The following is an 18,746-nucleotide window of genomic DNA, read 5'->3' on the forward strand; positions in this document are numbered from 1 at the left end:
TGACATTACCCTGTTGGCCTGATATGAGGTAAGTGGGAAAGAAGACATACATCTTCGTGTTTATTCGTTTGTTTCTTTTATCTTGGTCTTTCCTAGATGCCAGTCCTTTAATGGGGGTCTGATCTCTGTAGCTCGTCCCCATGCCTGCTCTTTCAAGGCCAGTGACAGTGGACCGGGGTTTTACATATTGGAACTCAGGCACTAATTTTTGAGGCTTAGAATTTTTAGGATAATCTTCGTTCTGTTTCATCCTCGGAGATGAGGCCTTTAGAGACTTCTACGGTTTAGAATAAGCAGGTCACAAGTTACGTCTGAGCGCGGGCTCCGACGTCAGAGGTTGCTTTATAGAGTGCCCTGTCGGGAAAAACATATCTCAGCGCGACCGGAGCTACATTTAATTCACGCTGCTGACAGCCTGAGCGCAGGCAGGGATGGACTTCTGCCGCTGGGGAGTACTGGAGTGCGCAGAGGGAGGGAGGGAGGGCGGAGGGCTGGGGGAGGAGATCGGAAGGGGAGAGGTAATCCCCGTCGTTTTGAGCATCCTCTTTTTAGAAAGACTGAGTCTCTCCCAGGACAGCTGCTGCGGTCACACCACAAACTTAAAAGCCGCCCTCCCGCTCGGAGCGTGCCTTTCCTCGCCACCCTCGCCTCCCCAAAGCTCCAGCTGGTGCCTGGCTCTTCGCCGGTCCCGGTACAGCGCTCGGGAGCCAGCAGCGCCCCCTGCCTCCCGGCCTGACTTCTGCGACCGCAGCCTCCGCGCTCCGCCAGGGCCGCCGGCGGCTCGGCCGCTCCCGAGGAGCTCGCGCCGGGGCCCCGGGTCGCCTCCTTACACGCCCGCAAGCCGGCATCCCCTCTCTCTCTTCCTGAAGGGACATCGGGCAAAGACTGAGGGTGAGAAGCGTTCCCGGCAGGTAAGGCTGGTTTTGGGTCACCTGCTACTCCAGTGGGAGGGCGCGCTAGAGACTGCGGTGTTAAGAAGGGGTGACTGTATTTGGGGGTGGCTGTGAATCCAAAGTGAGGATGCGGAGCGGCTGGGAGATGAGGAACTATCCTGGGACAGAAAAAGCGCCCGGAGCGGACAGGGAGTTGCCGCGCGGGAGAACAGACTGCAAGTCGGTGCACAGAGCAGCAGATGGCCTTTGCGCGCGGATCTGGGGACAGCGTGGCGGCGGGGTGCAGTCCCATCTCCCCGCTGCCGCTGCCGGAGCCTCCTCACCCGAGCCACCTTCAGCGGCCAGCACCGAGGAAAGTTTTCCTCCCGAAACGCGCCCAGAAACTTCTCGCCTCCTTCCTGTCTTCCTCGCCCCCTCCCGGGTCAAGGCGGCAAGGAGCGCGTTTGAACGTGACCGGCGGCTTCCGCCGGCTGCAGGTTCTTTTGGAGACGCGTTGGTAGGGACAGGCTGGGGAGGACTTGACCAAGGTCATCTGCGCCCTCGCTCGCTCCTTTTCCCATTGGGCTGGGGGAGGAAATGGGGAGACCGTGGCGATTGTTTTTGTTAGGGTGCTTTTGGAGAGGGATGGACGACGCCTTTTTCCTAGCAAGACAATCGCGACGCTCCGTCGGCTGGAAGCGTACTGTACATCCTTCTGGACCCAGAGGGGAAAGTTGGAATGAGAGCCCAGCCCCAAAGCTGGCTGCCTAGGAAATGCGGTCGCTGCAAACGCACTTTTGCTGGAGCGGGTCAGCCCTGGGTAGCCCTGGTTACCCCTCGGCTGGGCTCGCTCCTGAAAGACCCGGATTTGACTCCGGCTGGGAATATAACCCGGTGAATTATCCCCACTCCCCCGGGTGTTCCCTCCCAGCCCCGTTCCGACCCGCCGCGAGTTGACGCGTTAATTAACGGGCCTGGCAGTGCCAGGGCCGTTTGCAACACTCGACGGTTCCCCTTCAGTACTGACTTATGTTCAACCTCGTGTGCTGAATTACTCAGCTTTGGTCCCAGCGCGCGGAAGGCGCTTGACAGGAGGTGGAGACGCCACGCTCTCGCCGGCAGACTGGAATCGAAGGGACTGGACAAGAGCTGCACGCCCAAGAGCTGGGGCCGCCGAGGTCCTGAATTAAATGTTACAGAGATCGGAGTTAAATGGGCGGACTTTTAGCCATTTAGACCCAAGTGAGGCCGTGAATAAAAGCAAGTGTCCCTATGAGGACTCCTCTTTCTCGCCAAACCCCTCTCATTCTTCCTTAGCTACACAGTGCTGTTTGCACAGGCGAGAGAAGAGAGCGGAAAGAGGGGAGGGATTTAAAGTTGCCCAGTTTAGCAGGAAAGGGTTCTCCTCTTGACTGTGTGTGTGTGTGTGTGTGTGTGTGTGTGTGTGTGTATTTGAGGGGATCGCAGGGGAGGCAGAGGGCATACATGGGCCCCTCCTGGTTCTGGTGCTGCTACTCTGTAACCCTGGCAACCGCCGGGGCAAGAACGGGCAGAGCCTTCCGGGTTCTGCACGTGGAAAGAAGAATGTGAAGGGTGGGGAAGGAAGAGAGCCACATGTCATCACTCCAGTGATGCCTTGCTTCTCCCGCTGCTCCGAAGCCAGACAGCAAGGAGGATGAGTAGGAAGGGTCGGGTTTGGAAAAGAGCAGCCCCAGGCGGGCGTTGCTTTAACTCTGCCCAGCCTAGAAATCGCGGAGGTGCAGCTAAAGCTGGTCAGAGGAGCCATCGCTGACAGACTACAAAGTGATGGTCCAGGTCAGGGAGATGGGAAGAGACCTTGGCCCTTGGAAGAGAAAGGCCAGGAAATACCGGAAGGTGATGTGGGAAGAGATAAGAGTGGGGTCAAGAGGTAACTGAGAGACAATAAAACAGTTTTGATCTGGACTGGCAACATTTCAAATGGAATTTGCCAGTCTATGGAATGGAAAATTAGTGGAGAAGGAAAGGGACATTTATCAAACACTTATTGCATCCCAGATACTTTGTACATTATCATAATTATTATCCCTACCAATAAGCTGTCATTATTTTCTTTCTCTTTCTGATGAAAATGGTGTCCCATTTTGGCTTTTTGAATATTAAAGAATCATAATTCTTAAAAATGGTGTTGAAGTTTAGGGGAATAGACACAGCAGTTATTCTTATTTTAGAAATAAGAGTAATGAGATGTAAAGGTGTTAATTGATGTATGCAAATATAAGCTAGTAGGGTGTTGAGCAGTCTGGAATTGCTTTACCTGGATGTGGGTCACCTTTCAGAGACTTCAGGCATCTTTCCATGACCCCACTTAAAAGAAGGACCTTTCTAAGATCAGCTTGCCTTTGTGTCTGTATATTACAATTTACCAAAGAAGAACATCCAAGTAATGGAATTAAATGGAGTCCATGGTTGAGGATGTATGTAGAGGCCTCATCAAGTCTGCAGGCCAAGAATCATATATACATGATATTTATCCAGATCTTATTGTAGCTTATATGAATTATTAGTGGCTTTAATAATGTTTGTAAAGGATAATTAAAAAAAAAACATTTTGTCAAATATGAACCCCATGTTCATGTCTGGAATGTTTTCTGATATCAGTGAAGTTTTTTTTAGTCTACTTACTGCCTTCATGACCTGAATACATAAAGTTACTTCATATTTCAGCACCACTGGTTCACCTTTGTTAAGAGTCTGTTGTCAATTCACTTGGGAGGAGTAATGATTTGACTTCAGTTACCTTCCTTTCTGAGAAGGAGGTTAAAGAAAAATGTCTGGCAGTGCAAAATGTTTTGAAATTACCAGGAAGCTGTAATCAACACAGAAGAAACTAAAAGTAAAAAATAGAGAAATAATTATGTGGCTTTTCTTTTGCCTTCTTGCAGAATTGCCTTTATAGGTACATCTTAGTCAATGAATTTGCTTTATGTTTTTGCATGGGAAAAATGCACAAATATAAACTGAATTTTTAATCTATTTGTGGGGGGGCTGGTAAGGGTGGGAGTGGGAATTATTTTTGGTGGCAGGGAAAGTCTAGAATATAAACAATTATGAAGGCAGAGGAAGTACATGTAGTGTTCCCAATGACAGGCTAACAGATCAACTGTATGTTTCAACTTGTCATTGAGCTGAATTACTCTGGATTCTTTTCTAAATCTGAAAAATATATTGTTTGGGGTTGAAATTAAATTACAATAAAAAGTTTCATGGTGCCCATTTCTTATTCTTCATACCATAGTTTTATTCCATTGCATGGGCATTTGTTAACTATTAAGAAGTTGATTACAGACCTTAAAATGTCTCTGAAGATGTCTTCTGGAAGTGGCAGGTATTTCTGTGGCCCAGTATTTGTTTACTGCCTGCATACTAGGTTGTCATCACATTTTTAGGGATCAATTGGAATATCAACTTATTAGTCTGAAGGGGAAAACATTCTAGTTGGTGCTGGTTTAATGAATATTAGTATATCTTCAGATCATTTGTTGTAGCTTCATTATTTGGGAAAAACAAATGGGACTCTGAATTTTTTACTGTTCTGTATGGGAATTATAATGCTTTGATGACACATGTTCTTTGGGAAGCATTCTTGCCAATTAAGAAATGATTTATTTTATAAACAAGAGTAACCATTACTCTATTTTGAAAAGTTATTATTCTTTCCATAAGTACTTGGAGTTCTATAGATTACTCAAGTAAAGTAATAAGTATTTCAACACTCAATAACATATTCTTCGAAAAGAAGAATAAATATTTACATTAAAATAAACAGTAATAACAATAATAGCAATGCAACACCTTTTAAATTATTTTGAAATTTAAGTAACAATGTCATACTTAAATTATTAAACATAAATAAATACAAATTATTAAAAACATAAATAGTTAAGTGCTTCCAAAAGCTGGAATATATAACAAAGTATACTGTTCATACTTAAAATAATTTTGCTGACTTTTAATCTATCTTCATTAATATTTTATCCTTTATCTCCATGTCAATAATATTTAATAATTTCCAATAGTCATGAATCAGGATATTATTAACCAACTTGCTAATTTTCCACTGGTAAATTTAGATACTTTGCTCATTCTTTTGCAAAGCTCAGTAAGCTACACATAACATCCTTCCATAGAAATGTGTAAAATAAACGAAGAATTAAACGACCAATGGTTTGTAGAAAAGTCTCTGTCTTTCTGAATCTATCATCCCTTTAAAGATGTGGTTTCCTCTGTTTCAGAAATTAGGACTTACTTTAGCCCCTTGTTTTTTCTATAGGGTTTTAAACATAACTTCAACCTGTTATGTTTTTAAAACTGATGTTTAATAGTGTATTCTGTTAGTGAGGTTTACTAACAAATCACAGGAAAATGAAAACATTTGCTGTATTTTTCTAATTAAATAGAAGTATGCAACATTAAGTGGGACTACTACTACTGAGAACAATTTAAAAATATAAGCAAAAAGCCTAAATTATTGAACATCTTAAGAGAAATATAGTACTATTGCTTTCAGGGGAAATAAAATGATTTAGTTATACGAATGTGACATTATTAATCTACCATCAGATAAATGTTCAATGTTTTTCCTATATTAATTATTCATTTTACTAAGTCTTCTACTTAGCCAATATCTTGCATATCTTAAACAGCTTTTAAGGATTGTGATGTCATATTTATTCTAGAAATGAGCCTATATAAGCTATACCTAATAAGTGAGATACATTTATTATCAGTATGTAGGAACTGCTTGAAAACAATGTCCAGAAAAATAGGTACTATCTTATTTTGCTTAAGTAGGCCAATAGAAGCCTTTTTTTTTCACATATTGAGAGCTCAGCCCATGCGTAATGATATAATAATACCAAATTATGTCTGAATAATCTGGTTTTCTTTGATGAGATGTATAAACTCAGTGTTAAGCTTTTACTCCTCCATTTTTGTCTTTTATCTTTATTGTAAAGACTAGTCCATACATGTGAAATTTAGGCATTCTTGGATTTTGGAATTTGTTGTTGTTGCTTTTAGGCAAATATTTGTTCTTCATATCTAAAGTGATTGTTCTATGAAAGTAAGAAGTGTTTCCCAAGGTGAAATGAATAATTTCTTATTTGGAGAAACACTTTCAATTTTGAAATATAGCACATCATTTCAAAAATAAATATTTAGAATACTCAGAATTCTCAGTTTACCTATAATACTAATAGTTGAGCAATAGAAGTTTATACTAATTTGAGTTTTCTTTTTAAAAAATATTTTATTTATTTATTTTTAGAGCGAGGGGAAGGGAGGGTAAAGAGAGGGAGAGAAACATCAATTTATGGTTGCTTCTCGTGTGCCCCCAACTGGGTACCTGGCCTGCAACTCAGGCATGTGCCCTGACTGGGAATAGAACCAGCTACCTTCTGGTTCACAGAGTGGTTTTCAATCCACTGAGCCACACTAGTCAGGGCTAATTTGAGATTTCTTATTGAAATGGAGTATTTTTTTTTGTAGTTCTTTTATTATTATAGTAATGATTTTCATTACAGATATTTTTCATGCTAATCACTGAAAAAGTAGAAAATACAGATAAGCATAAAATAGAGGTGTTAGTCAAATTTTATTCTTCAATCTACTATGTACAAAGATATATGTTAATTCTTAATTAAGCATGAAATTTATTTTTTAAATGAATTTTATATGTGACAACTAGTGCCTAGATCTTCCTTTCTAATATCAAACCAGGGATCTTTGGAGAAATGCAGATTCTAGGAATGGGGCAGAACTAGACAAGGTGAGCATGGATCATCCTGTAGTACCAAAAAAATTGAGTGCTCAAAACCCACACACGCACGCTGCCGCCGCCACCACCGACATCTTGGAATGCACATAGTGATAGATATCAAAGAGACGTAGGAACTAATTGACAGAACTCCTTGACCAAAACTGGGACAGTTTAAACAAAAAATAGGATAGTATTTATTATGATCCAAAGTTTAAAATAAGTATATATGAGACCATGAAAATATAAATAAAGGAGGAAGAAAAAAACAAATCTCTCATGCAGAAGTTAAAATAATATGTAGCTACTGTCGCCTCAAGGAAGAGAAACATAACTTTCTACTTCCGATATATGAGGTGAGCATGATTACTTCCTTCAAAAAGTACAGTATGGAAAGGGGAGGAAAGGGTATTAAAGTGTGTAAGCCTGTGAAGCACTGTTTCAGCAAGCTGATTGAAGTTGACGTCAACAGTTGTAAAGCAGGTTGATAGTATGTGCCCTTGATATGATGGGCATGAAAATTACACTTTACTTCTCCAGTCTTTCTTATAAGTTCTTAACCCCAATAAGTAAGAGAAAAGCTTCAGACAAATTCCAGTAGAGGGGAATCTACAATATACTTGACCATTACTCCTCAAACCTGTAAAGATCATCAAAACCAAGGAAAGTCTGAATTACCATCAAAGGTAAGAGGAAGCCAAAGAAACACAACTAAATATAATGTGGCATTCTGGATGGGATCCATGAAAGGAAGAAGAACATTAGGTAAACACTAAATAAATCAGAATAAACTATGGACTATAGTTCAAAATGTATCAATATTTGTTCTTTAATAGTAACAAATATTACCATATAAAAATACTAAGAGAAACCAGGTGTGGGTTATGGGGGAACTCTCTGTACTATCTTCTCAATTTTCTGAAAAATAAAGTGTATTTTTAAAAATTAGATTTCAAAACATATAGATTAATCATGGTGAAAAATTATATAAAAGGTAAATATTTATTAGGTCAACAAGGTTAATGTCATTCAATTAACATTATGAGGAGGGATCCAAAACCAACCTGGAATTTGTTCATTAAAAAATTGTGTATTTATTCTTACATGTTTAACCTTCAGTCACCTTTAAAGTACTCCCCATTTGATGCAATACACCTACAGAGTGATTTTTTTTCTATTGGTTAGAATAGTTTTGGAACTTATCAATTTTGATGCCTGTTAGTGCTTCTGCTGTTTTTTTGTTTCACCTCTTTCACATCAGCAAAACATTTCATTTTGAGGGCTTTTCTCATCCAGGGAAACAAAAAAAGTCACTCAGGGAGAGATTGGGTGAGTAGGAAAGGTGGGGCATGGGGTCATGCCATTTTGGGTTAAAAACTGTTGAACATTCAGTGTGGTGTGGGCAGGTGTGTTCATAAACCACCCATCATGAAATAGGCAAAGTCACTGAAAGTCTTTAAAAAAAAATTTACTGAAGCCAATGCAGCCTCTCACAACAATGCCAGCTGGTACACTGATGCAGATGGGCTCCTAGAACACTCACTTTGTGGGGGAAGCCTGTACTACAAGGAGACCACCCTCCAGAAGTTAATTCCAGTGTCTTTTGGGTCCCCCCTCATATTCCCCTAGTTCAAGGTACTACTAGTTTGCCATTTTTTACTGTTGATGCTAAATTTAGTTAGATCTTATAATAAATTCATATTTTTAGTGAACTGTTTTAGTAATTACTTACTTTTCTAAATAAAATGTATTATTTGGATTACTAAAGATTTCCAGATCACCATTATTATAGGTTCTTGTGCAAAGGGAGCTATGGATTAGTCATGTCCTATAAATCAATCTTAAGTATTAAAAGAAAAAGCAAACATTTTCCTCCTTCTTCCTTTGCTATTTTATTAATATTGACAAGATCTATCATAAGTACCAGATGTCTTCATGTATAGCTGATGATTATGCTTCCAAAATTCTTGCCAAAATGGCTCGATGACTGTTTATTCTTTTTTCCCTTCTTTGAATCTCAAAGAATCTACTACATTAAGTATGTTAAAGATTATTTCCTATCAAATATTATATGCATAATACACATATCATTGTTACTTTGAAAATTAATTTTACCTAGTAGTCCTTTCCCTCCCCCCAAATTTCTAGAAGCTGTGTGTTACAGCCAGAGTAGGGTGGACAGGAAATAAGGGCTGCCATTTTTTTTTCTACCTGTTATATATTTTCTCAACGCTTTCCCGCTACACAGATACTTCCTTTCTCTCTCTCTGTGTACGTACATATGTATACATAAATCACATATTATTCCTTCTCTTTCTTGTTTCAATTTGTTGCACCTTTATTTTTTTTTAATTTGAGCTTTACTCTATTTTAGTAAGTTCTCCTTACAATTGGACCAAAAGTATTATCATTTTACCTTTTTTATCTAAGCTCTTAAACATGGTGATGTCTTATTTTTTGTTGTTATCTCACATTGATAATTATTTAACGATAACCTGATTCTGTACTTTGCAGTTAAGTATGGTTTCTAATGAATTTGTGTTTTACTGTGATAATTGTTAAGAAATTTAGACACGCTATTTTTTTTTTCTTTCAGTTTTTAATTTGTAGACTCATAGCATAAAACATTTCAAGGACTTGTTCAGAAAAAGTTATGGAACGTGATCTAAGAATGTGTGACTAAAAGGCCTTTTTTCTTTTTTTTTAATGAAAAAGACTCATCAGCATGACTAATATACTCTGGACTCTCATTGGAATCTTAGATTAAAGGTTTTCATTTTTGTTAAACAAAAGAATGTAATAACTTCTTTTTAAAAAAGAGATCATGCCTATAGTAATGTAACTCAATCAAAAAGAGGAATGAAAAAATAGAATATTCTGACCAAACACTTTAAAATGTGTACCTAGCTTGTATAACACAGATATGTTCAATTAACACCTTTGCATTTTTTTACTTCCTGTCAATAAAATTTTAAGTACTCCTGCTTTTATCTCCTATTAACATATTTTCAAGTAATTAATGGCTAGTAACTTCATAATTATAACTAGAATGTTATTTTAAAAATATTTTTGCTAATGAAAATAATCATTTCAAGTCTTATCAATTTTGAGTTTTAACTTTCCACAGTAGAGGAAAAAAATCTTTAAATAGTGGTGTAATTATATACTTATTAATTTTACTCTTGACTTATATTTTGATTCAAAATTCACTCTTTTGGTCACATTAGCTTCTGTCTTATATTTTCAGTTCATATCATAGTCTAGTTAGTGTGTTATAAGTTGCTACTGAGCAAGTTGGTAGAAGAATAAGTAGCCGACTATTCTGTCTGGGAAAGTATTCACATGATGAAAGAGTGTAAGATGAATTATTTGTAATTTTAAAATGAGAGGTTAATACAAATCGAGATTATCATATAGACTTTTGAAGTTAAGATTTTATCACTTGTGAAGTAGCTGTTCAAAAGCATTTCTACTGCATATACCAATGAGAGAATAACATTTCCTTTTCTTTTTTAAAGCTTGATTCACATTTCACAGAGCCATGGGGATTGTTGTCTTAGACTACACTGTGATGAGGTTTGGCAGAGAGTGTTCGTTGTTCAGGTTTTAAAAAGGGCAAGTTTTTGGCAGGAATCACTTGCATAGAGAAGGAATGCTGTGCTTACACATGTGCACTCAATAAACCCGTCAGAAAGCTTGGGCCGAGACACTATGGATGTCTCACTCCACCCTACTCCGTCTCTGGATGCTGATTGTTTAGAACCTTTCTTTTTGTGTGTCACTGTCACATAGGCCTTCTCATATTCCAAGAAATGATCCTTTGTTTCATATTTCAAGAGTTATTAGAGTATAGTGAGTAGTCATTTTGTATTCTGTGCATTTTCACTTGAGATTTATTAAAAATAACAATTATATTTAGATCTGCTTTCTTCTGGTATTTATCAATCATACAACCATCATCTGCAAGATAGCCAGTAATCATCCTTTTTATATATTTGTTACTCCTGGTTATTTTTGATAATCAGAAATAAAGGTAGAGGTTGCCCCTTTTCCTTTACTTATTGTATACAAGCAATGTTGAAAAGTGTTTTTCTTTAAGTAGATAATGTATTTGGATGAAAAAACAAATCTTGTAAATTCCTCAAAACAATAAAATTACAAACCAGTGTCAACCACATGGGCCAATGATCTCTTTATTCTTTCCTCATGGGGCATTATTGACTGTGCTGATTTCTCCTTTCATTTGGAATAATTTTGTGTTTCATTTCCACCACCTTTCCTGGCCCCCAGACGATGCTCGCTCCACATGCCAGCCTCACATATCTTCACTAAATCTTGCTTCAAAAAGTGCTTTTCATGCAAATTCTATCCACCTGTCCTTAATATCTGTTACAGCTCCTAATAATAGTTACCCTCTCTCTTCTAGTATCACAAGACTAAGGTTCTGAAGAATAAGGACCAAGTGGTTGTTACTTTCACATCTTTCTTCATATTCTCAGAGCATATGACCAAGTCTTGCACATAATAAATATGCAATCTCTAGTGCTTTAATTGAAATTAATCTATTCTGAGTCCATCACCTCTGTTTTTTCATCTTGTGACTACTTTGGGTATATAATCTATCACAAATTTATTTCACACATATATTCTTTCTTCATAAAAGTTATTTCACACATATTCATATTACTATCAATGGCTTTCTCTCTCTGATTCCTTTTTCATCTTTTATTTAATTCAAGAACTATTTATAGAGGGCCTGTTATGTGCTGGGCACTATAAAAGTCATTGATGAAAGACAGATGAAAAAACATGCTTACTATCCTAAAGTAAACAATTGTAAAAGAATTCATTATTATCATGGGTCAAGTCAGTCTCTTTGTGATACTAAATCTAATAAACACAAGGTTCTATTTCATAGTCTTGGTTTTCTCTCTCTACAGCCTTTTCTTTAATTATGTCATCTTCTTCCCTAACTCTGCTTGTATCTATCTGGAGATGATGTCCAGAATATTATCTCTAATCCTGACTTGTTCTCAGGTCCCATTTATTTTACCACACCATTGCAACACCTGTATATAAGTCCTCATTGCTCAATACTCTATAAGGAGGTCACTCTGGTAACTGAAAGTCTGAGGGTCTTTGATCAGTGTAACTTTAAACTGGGCCTTAAAGTGTGGGAGGGAACATGGTCCAATGTTAAGACTATGAAAGCAGACAGGCAGCCCAGGTTCCGATCCTGGCTCTGTCACCTTTTAGCTGTGTGATTCAGGCAAATTACTTGACCTTTATGTATCTGTTTCCCATTGGATAGCTGGGGGTTCATAGGATTATTCTGAGGAATACATGGGTTAATACAGGAAAGCCAAACACTGTATGGCACATTACAGTATCTGTGTATCATCTTTTTTTTAAGGCACAGATTATGCAATATTGCACATAGATCAGATTCTTATGCTATCTCTGCACTGTTCTATGGCCTTCTTGTTTTTTTATATGCTGAGTTCTGTTCACCTCATTCAAAGGACTGTCCTTTGGTGACCTACTGAGTTATATTCTTGGGTCAGAGAATGTCATTTTAGAATTGACTGTTAACCACTTCCTTCTTTTGCACACAAGTGTGTTTAAAGAGACATAATTTGGGGAACACTCTAACAGACCATGACATAGGGATGTGAGGGAGAATCAGTGTAAAGGAACCCTTCAGTGCTAGTTTTCACAGAAGAAGCAACTAGTTGAAGAGCCCAAACATCAAGTAATACAATTCTTTGGTGCCGCATTCTCCATTTCCTGCTGCAGTTCTTGATATTCCACCATTCATCCTTAGCTGTCTACTATTGGTCTTACAAAACATTGCATGTTTACTTGCTGAAGTGCTCCATTCCAAATAGGCAGTACAGATTTGTTCAACAGCTCCCCAGCCCTCCTCCTGTTTCCCCCAATGCCTAGATATTTCTTAGCCTTCCACCATGGGCCTGCTGTCATTTCCATCCTCATGTCCACAGCTGACCTCCCCTGTTTAGTCACTATCTTGTCCCCATAACTCCCCTACCCAGGTATTGTTCTTGGCACCTGTCATGTAATGCTCTGTTTTTAATTTCAGAATATTCTATTTTAGTCTCCTTTATAAGAAAATGTAGGGAAACAAGTGACCTAATTCACTGTTTACCACTTGAGGATTTGGAAATACTCCCAGAAACATTCTCCTGCAGTACAGTCTCATGGCCAGCAACTAGACTTTTCCTAGACGATTTACCAGTACTGACCTTCTCCTACTGGAGCTCTTTAGCTGCGAAGAAAGCCAAGATTCCTTACTCCCTCAATTTGTCTTCAGAAGACCTTGCAGAAACCTGCAGTACAGAACTTGTGTAATCAAGTTAGCTAAAGGAAGCTAAGCCCTTATCTCTCAAGGAGGAAATTGAGGAAGAGCCCAGAGATAAATGAGTAACTCCTGCTTCTAGGTGTGAGCAATCTAACATGCAAATAGCATCTTTGTCCCAGGCTGCCTCATCTTCTTGGCAATTCTCCAGATTATAACTAATAGAAACAGCAAATATGCTAGATAATTGAACTTAAAGGTCATTTTAGCTTCTGAGCAAGTGGAAATGAAACTGAATAATGTTCTTATTATTTAATGGGAAAATATTTTTCTAATGACTTTCTTGGTGTTGTTTCAGATTAGTCTGTTTCCATAGTTGTTACCCTTGCATGTGAATATTCATCAATATACATTGTATTAATCATAATTTATAAATTACATATATATCTTACATTAATTATATATCTTATATCTACTTGTATTAATAACAATTTATAAACCCTGTTTCTATTTCATAGAAAGTGAAATGTGTTAGCAATAAGATTTACTTATAATATTTTAAAAATAATCATAAATCCTATCACTACAAGTGTTCATTCTAGGAATATTAAGTGTTTTCTTATGGTTGCAAATAAACAGATGTAAAATGGTGTCAAATGTTTCATTTACCTTTTCATATGTGAAGATAAAATGTGTATATATAGTATATACACCTTCAGCATATTGCAAAATGTTTAAGGATAATTTTGTTAGAGCAAATCAATAGAAGAAAAACATCTCTAAAGACTAGAACCAAGAGTCAATTTAGTTTTGTTTCCATAAATTCACTTTAATTCCTATTAGTTTTTATTACTTTAGTGAGTAAATATTTATAAATCTGCTGACTTCTCTCGATGGTATTTTAAGTAAAGGAGATAATTTATATTACTTTTCTAACTGTTTTGCTGGGGCTTTTTCAAATGATAACTTTCAGGTGTCACAATGGGGACCAGCCAGGCTAGTGGTGGGCTTTCCAGGTGGTTACAGGGTCTGTAGCCCAGAACTGAAGGCAGGTAGGGAAGGTGGAAGAACACTGGGCCAGTCATGCAGGTTCTTTTTTTATGCCTCTGTAATTCCTGGGTTGTATCTGACACCTCCTTGTCTACCTGTCACACTCTTTCCTCTCGTTCCTTTCCACTAACTGCACCTTGCCCAGTTCTGTTCTTTTTCCTCTACCGACTTTCCTCACTGATTCATTCACTTTTTTTTATTTCGGTTGTTACTTAAACGGGGAAGGCACATAAATGATTAACCCTGCCCTCTCACCTGGTCTTCACCACTCTGCCAGTGTTTTCTTTCCCAGTGGTCTAAGACCATTTATCATCCACTTAACAGGTAGTTTAAGTTCTTATTGAGGGGGAGGAAGAAATTTTATTCTATCCCTCTTGGTTCTTTTGACTGGTCTAATAATTAAATCAACATGAGACAGATTAACCAGAGAAAATAACCCAATTTAACTACATACATGCATATGGGAACCCCACATTCATGAGAAGTTCAGAGACAGAAAGTTAAAATAAGGTATAAATGGCATCCTGAGCCAAGAAATTAGGTAAGACTTGGGCTTCATACGGATGAGGGCAGTTCACAGGATGACAAGAATAGCAGATGTTCAGTAATTAGACATTTGCCTAGCCATATAGGTAGGTTGTAAAAGTTCTTTCTGGTAATAACTCATTATGAGTAAGATCTTTGATTTAACTTTTTTAAGAGAGAGGTAAGAATTTTTCTGGAGCTCACAGAATGTCTATTTCTTCAGCTCAAAATAAGCCACATGCCAAAGCAATACATCCTTCATTATTAGGATCTCATCATGTGGTTATGATTTGGTATAAACAAGTGTTAACACTCTAATTAATGATGGAAATGGAATGCATTTTGAAGTCAGAATTTATTATGTGAGGAAATTTGGTAAGTATCTAAGTCTATCCAGCTTTCGTATACTCATAGAGCGAAGTGCAGTGAATGACAGCTTTGCAAATAAAATGCATGTGAGTATTAGATGAGAAAATATAAATGATGAATTTATCCCTGATACCATTGTTATGGATAAATCAACAATTTAAGAATTTGATTTTTTCTCACCAGTATACATTGAGTATGTTGTACTGGTTGTGAAAGCCTTAAAATGCCAAGGCACAGACTGGATTATATTCCATAGGCAATTGGGAACCAATAAAAGTTTTAGGAAGACAAACCTAGGAATAGTTTTCAGGGAGACCAATTAAGAGATTCTTTACAGATGTGATAAGGGCTGGACTAACACAATGGTGATGAAAATTGAATATAAGGGTACCAGAGCAATATGAGGCTTTAATATCAGACTTTTACTATTCATATGTGTATTTCGTATTTTGCCTTATTATATTTTCACAGCATTATTATTATGACAATTTTGCACTTAACCTGACTTAGAACTGTTTTATGTTCCTCTCAGAACTTAGATATGTTTACCTTCAAACTTTCTTGTTGATCTTATACTTTTTGAAAAGAATGTACATTATTTCCAGAATCCACAATGAAACAAGTAATATCTTCCCACATAAAGTCTGAGGTCAGACATGATTCCAGCAGGACGTTAGATACCTCATGAATTTTTTCCTGTTAAAGGAAGCTGAATGTTTCAGATTACTAAAATAATCTTCAGATACAGAGGATGGAGAGTAGGAATAAACAACTTTCAGGCAGATAGGTAGTAGCCAGCGAGTATCTTAACTAAATAATTAGTTTGTGAAATAAAATAGTGAATCCTTATTTTGTTGTCATATGTGTTTAACATCTGTGTTGCTCCTGCTGTTCATCTTGAATAGAGTTCCTTACTTTTTTTTTTTTTTTAATCTCTTGGTACCTTGTCCATTTTTCAAGAGCTAATTCAAATCTGACCTTCATCAGAATAACAATTCAGAAAACATAAATAGGTTCAGTAACTCATTTTCACTGTCACATTCACATTTTATAATAAGTCACTTTAATTTACAAATATTTATATGGATTATATATATCTCTAACAAACTTTCAGTTTCTTAAGGTGGAGACATTTGTTTACATCTTGAATACATTCTTTTTGACATCTCTGATAACAATCTTTGTTGATTTGTAATTGCGAATGAAAAAAATAAAGTCAATGTAGAGATGTGAGTCAAAAATAACATCCTGAGTCCTACGTAGCATTAGAAAAATTTTATTTAAATTAATAATGAACTAGATACTTTAGCTATTATTTTTCAGTTTTAATTAGGATCAGGAAGTCTTAGAATGGTTTTTCCCCTCTCAATCAAGACATCTAAAATAAGCTTTATAGATAGCAGCGATTATTTAATGAAAAAATGTTACCATGCTAGGATGAGCTTTTTATAGTCTTCTGTACCATTAAGTTAATGAGCTATAAAAATATTTCAAGTATTCTATTTTTCCACTTTACTATCAGTTAATTTAGACTTTAGGTTATCTTCATTCAAAGGAATGTTAAGAACAAAAAATATATTGTGAAAGCAGCGGACAACCTATCAGTGTTCAGAAAATAGTATTCCTAAAGTTTAATTTTGTAGTCTAAATATTTTGAATTTATACATCTCCAATACAGAATTTTGAAATTTCTCCAACATGGTGTAGTTTGTTAAAACTTTAACAAAACTAGTGAAGGTTTTTATTTGTTTCCTTCTTTGTTTCTTTTCTTTAATTCCAGCCTTGGAAATAATCGTTATGTAAGCCTGATAAATTGTTAGTCTCAGGATGTCTACTTGGAAATACTGCTAATTAAGAAATAATAAATATAAAATAATTTTCATCTAGTTTGTCTCATAAACTCATGATATTTCAGAATAAAACAACAACAACCTGGGAGAATATTTAGTCCAATTTAAAAAAAAAATTTACAGAGGTGATAGCGTATGAAGTAATGTGAATTCTCTCTCCTCCATTACCCCCTTCTGTTCTTCCTCCCCCCCCCCCTCCTTTACTTCCTTCTTTAAACATGAAAGAACATCTATATTCTAAGATCGGTGCTGACTGGAGAAGAATGGCCCCACACTTGAGTAATTCATGATTTGTGCCTATCAGACACTACTTGTAGTGTGTTCAGAGGCACACATCTGAATAACCAGAAAAGTGAGATTATACCTGAAGTCTCTTCACTCCTGGAAGGACAAAAATCCTACTTCTTATTGATATTGACCCCAACAAGAAAGATTCACGTGATATGATCCCCAAGAAAGAATTTGTCTACTGAGATGAACTTGCCATGGTCAACCAAGGGCCCCCATTTTATAAATAATAATTGCCTAGCAGACATTTGCTAACAGGGTCTTCTTACATAATCTGTATACAAGGAAGGACCTTAGGCTGACCTCTCAACTTCCTTCACTACTCCCTACTTGTGTCCGTTGTCTGGGTCACACACTATAGGGAAGCCCTGGTTTCCTCTTTCTGCCTAGGGACTGAGACCTTCCCTGCACAATCAGAACAATCTGGATACCTCATTTACATAAAACTGACCTAAGTGATAACATGGTGAGAACTTTTGCTATTGCTATAAAATATGGTCTCCCATTTGTTTCCATTGAACAAAGTTTAGGTTGCTACCTGAATCTGTGTGTCCCAGGCTGCAGTTCCTTATTTCTCAAAGATGCTTTTAATTTTTTATTACACTCAAATTAATTTTGGTTTACACTGATGTCAACAGATGACTTACAAAATAAATCTAATGTGTTCTACCAGAGTTGTTGACACTTAGACCCAGGTAAGGAAGGTGACAACTACTATTGACATAATGATGACTATTTCTGAAAGAACAAATTAATTTTTAATCTGATAACCAAAAGCTTTATTCTGCTTATAATCACCAAAGCTATAAAGCTGCCCTTGATATGGTCTTTACCTAACTGTTATGGATGGGGAGAGAGAGACGTGAGTTAAGAGGCTCCCTCCCTTGCCTTGGTTCTTGTCCCTTTCTCAAAAGAATAGATCAAGCAAGTGATAAACAGGTACAGTAGAAATGAAATAGCAAGTTTATTTGTGAAACACACACAAACACAAAGCTGCAAGCAAGCACCTGACTAGTCTAAATGTCCCACATATAGAGAAAATACAGTTGTTAGTAAGTTTGTTAGTAAGTTAGTGATTTTGTTATATACATTTGAGCCGAGGCTACAAGAGGGTACGTAGCTAATCTAAGTATGCCCACTGTTAGGGTTCAGGGGTTATATACCTTAGCTAACTTCTAGGTTGCCCCTCCTTCTTCCCCTTGGGAATAATGTACACCTACAAAGACTTTCTTTTTCAGTTAGTAAAGGCTCTTTGGCTCAGTGAAATTTGTTACAGAGGCCCCTTTTCCCAGTGTAGGCCCCCCGCTTCCTCCCGTGCAATTCCTGCTTGTGATGTGCAGGACACCCGGCAATCTTAGTGAGATTGTTACAGAAGCCCCTTGTCTCACCACAGCCTCAAGGACTATCCCTTCCTCCTGTGCTGTTTTGCTTCTAATGCTTGGGACAACCTGGCAGTCTTATCCACCCAAGCTCAGGACTGCTGATGCTGAGTTAATTGGTGAGACAGGTCTTCCTTTTGCTTCTAGCCTCCCGCATTAAGTTCTTTGTTAGATTGTAGTGGTGAGGGCCCTGCCTTTATTTCTCCTCTGCCACTCATCCCTAGCTGCTACCTACAATAGCTACTTTTCATTATAGAAAAAGAGTACATTTATAAATGTGTAGTTTTTATTAACACTGCA

General features: G+C 37.5%; 1 protein-coding gene across 2 annotated transcripts in view; it reads left to right on the top strand.

Annotated features, from left to right (window-relative positions):
* The first annotated feature begins 732 nt into the window (after nt 1-732).
* LOC150001634 (semaphorin-3D) overlaps nt 733-18,746 on the top strand; it is a 204,866-nt gene continuing 186,852 nt past the window's right edge. For both annotated transcript variants that reach the window (XM_090287278.1, XM_090287279.1), the window contains exon 1: nt 733-911. The gene's annotated coding sequence lies outside the window, so the exon portion shown is untranslated. The remainder of the gene's footprint in view (nt 912-18,746) is intronic.

The sequence above is a fragment of the Furipterus horrens genome, unplaced genomic scaffold (genome assembly GCF_987537825.1).
Source record: "Furipterus horrens unplaced genomic scaffold, mFurHor1.1.pri manual_scaffold_9, whole genome shotgun sequence".
NCBI lineage: Eukaryota > Metazoa > Chordata > Mammalia > Chiroptera > Furipteridae > Furipterus > Furipterus horrens.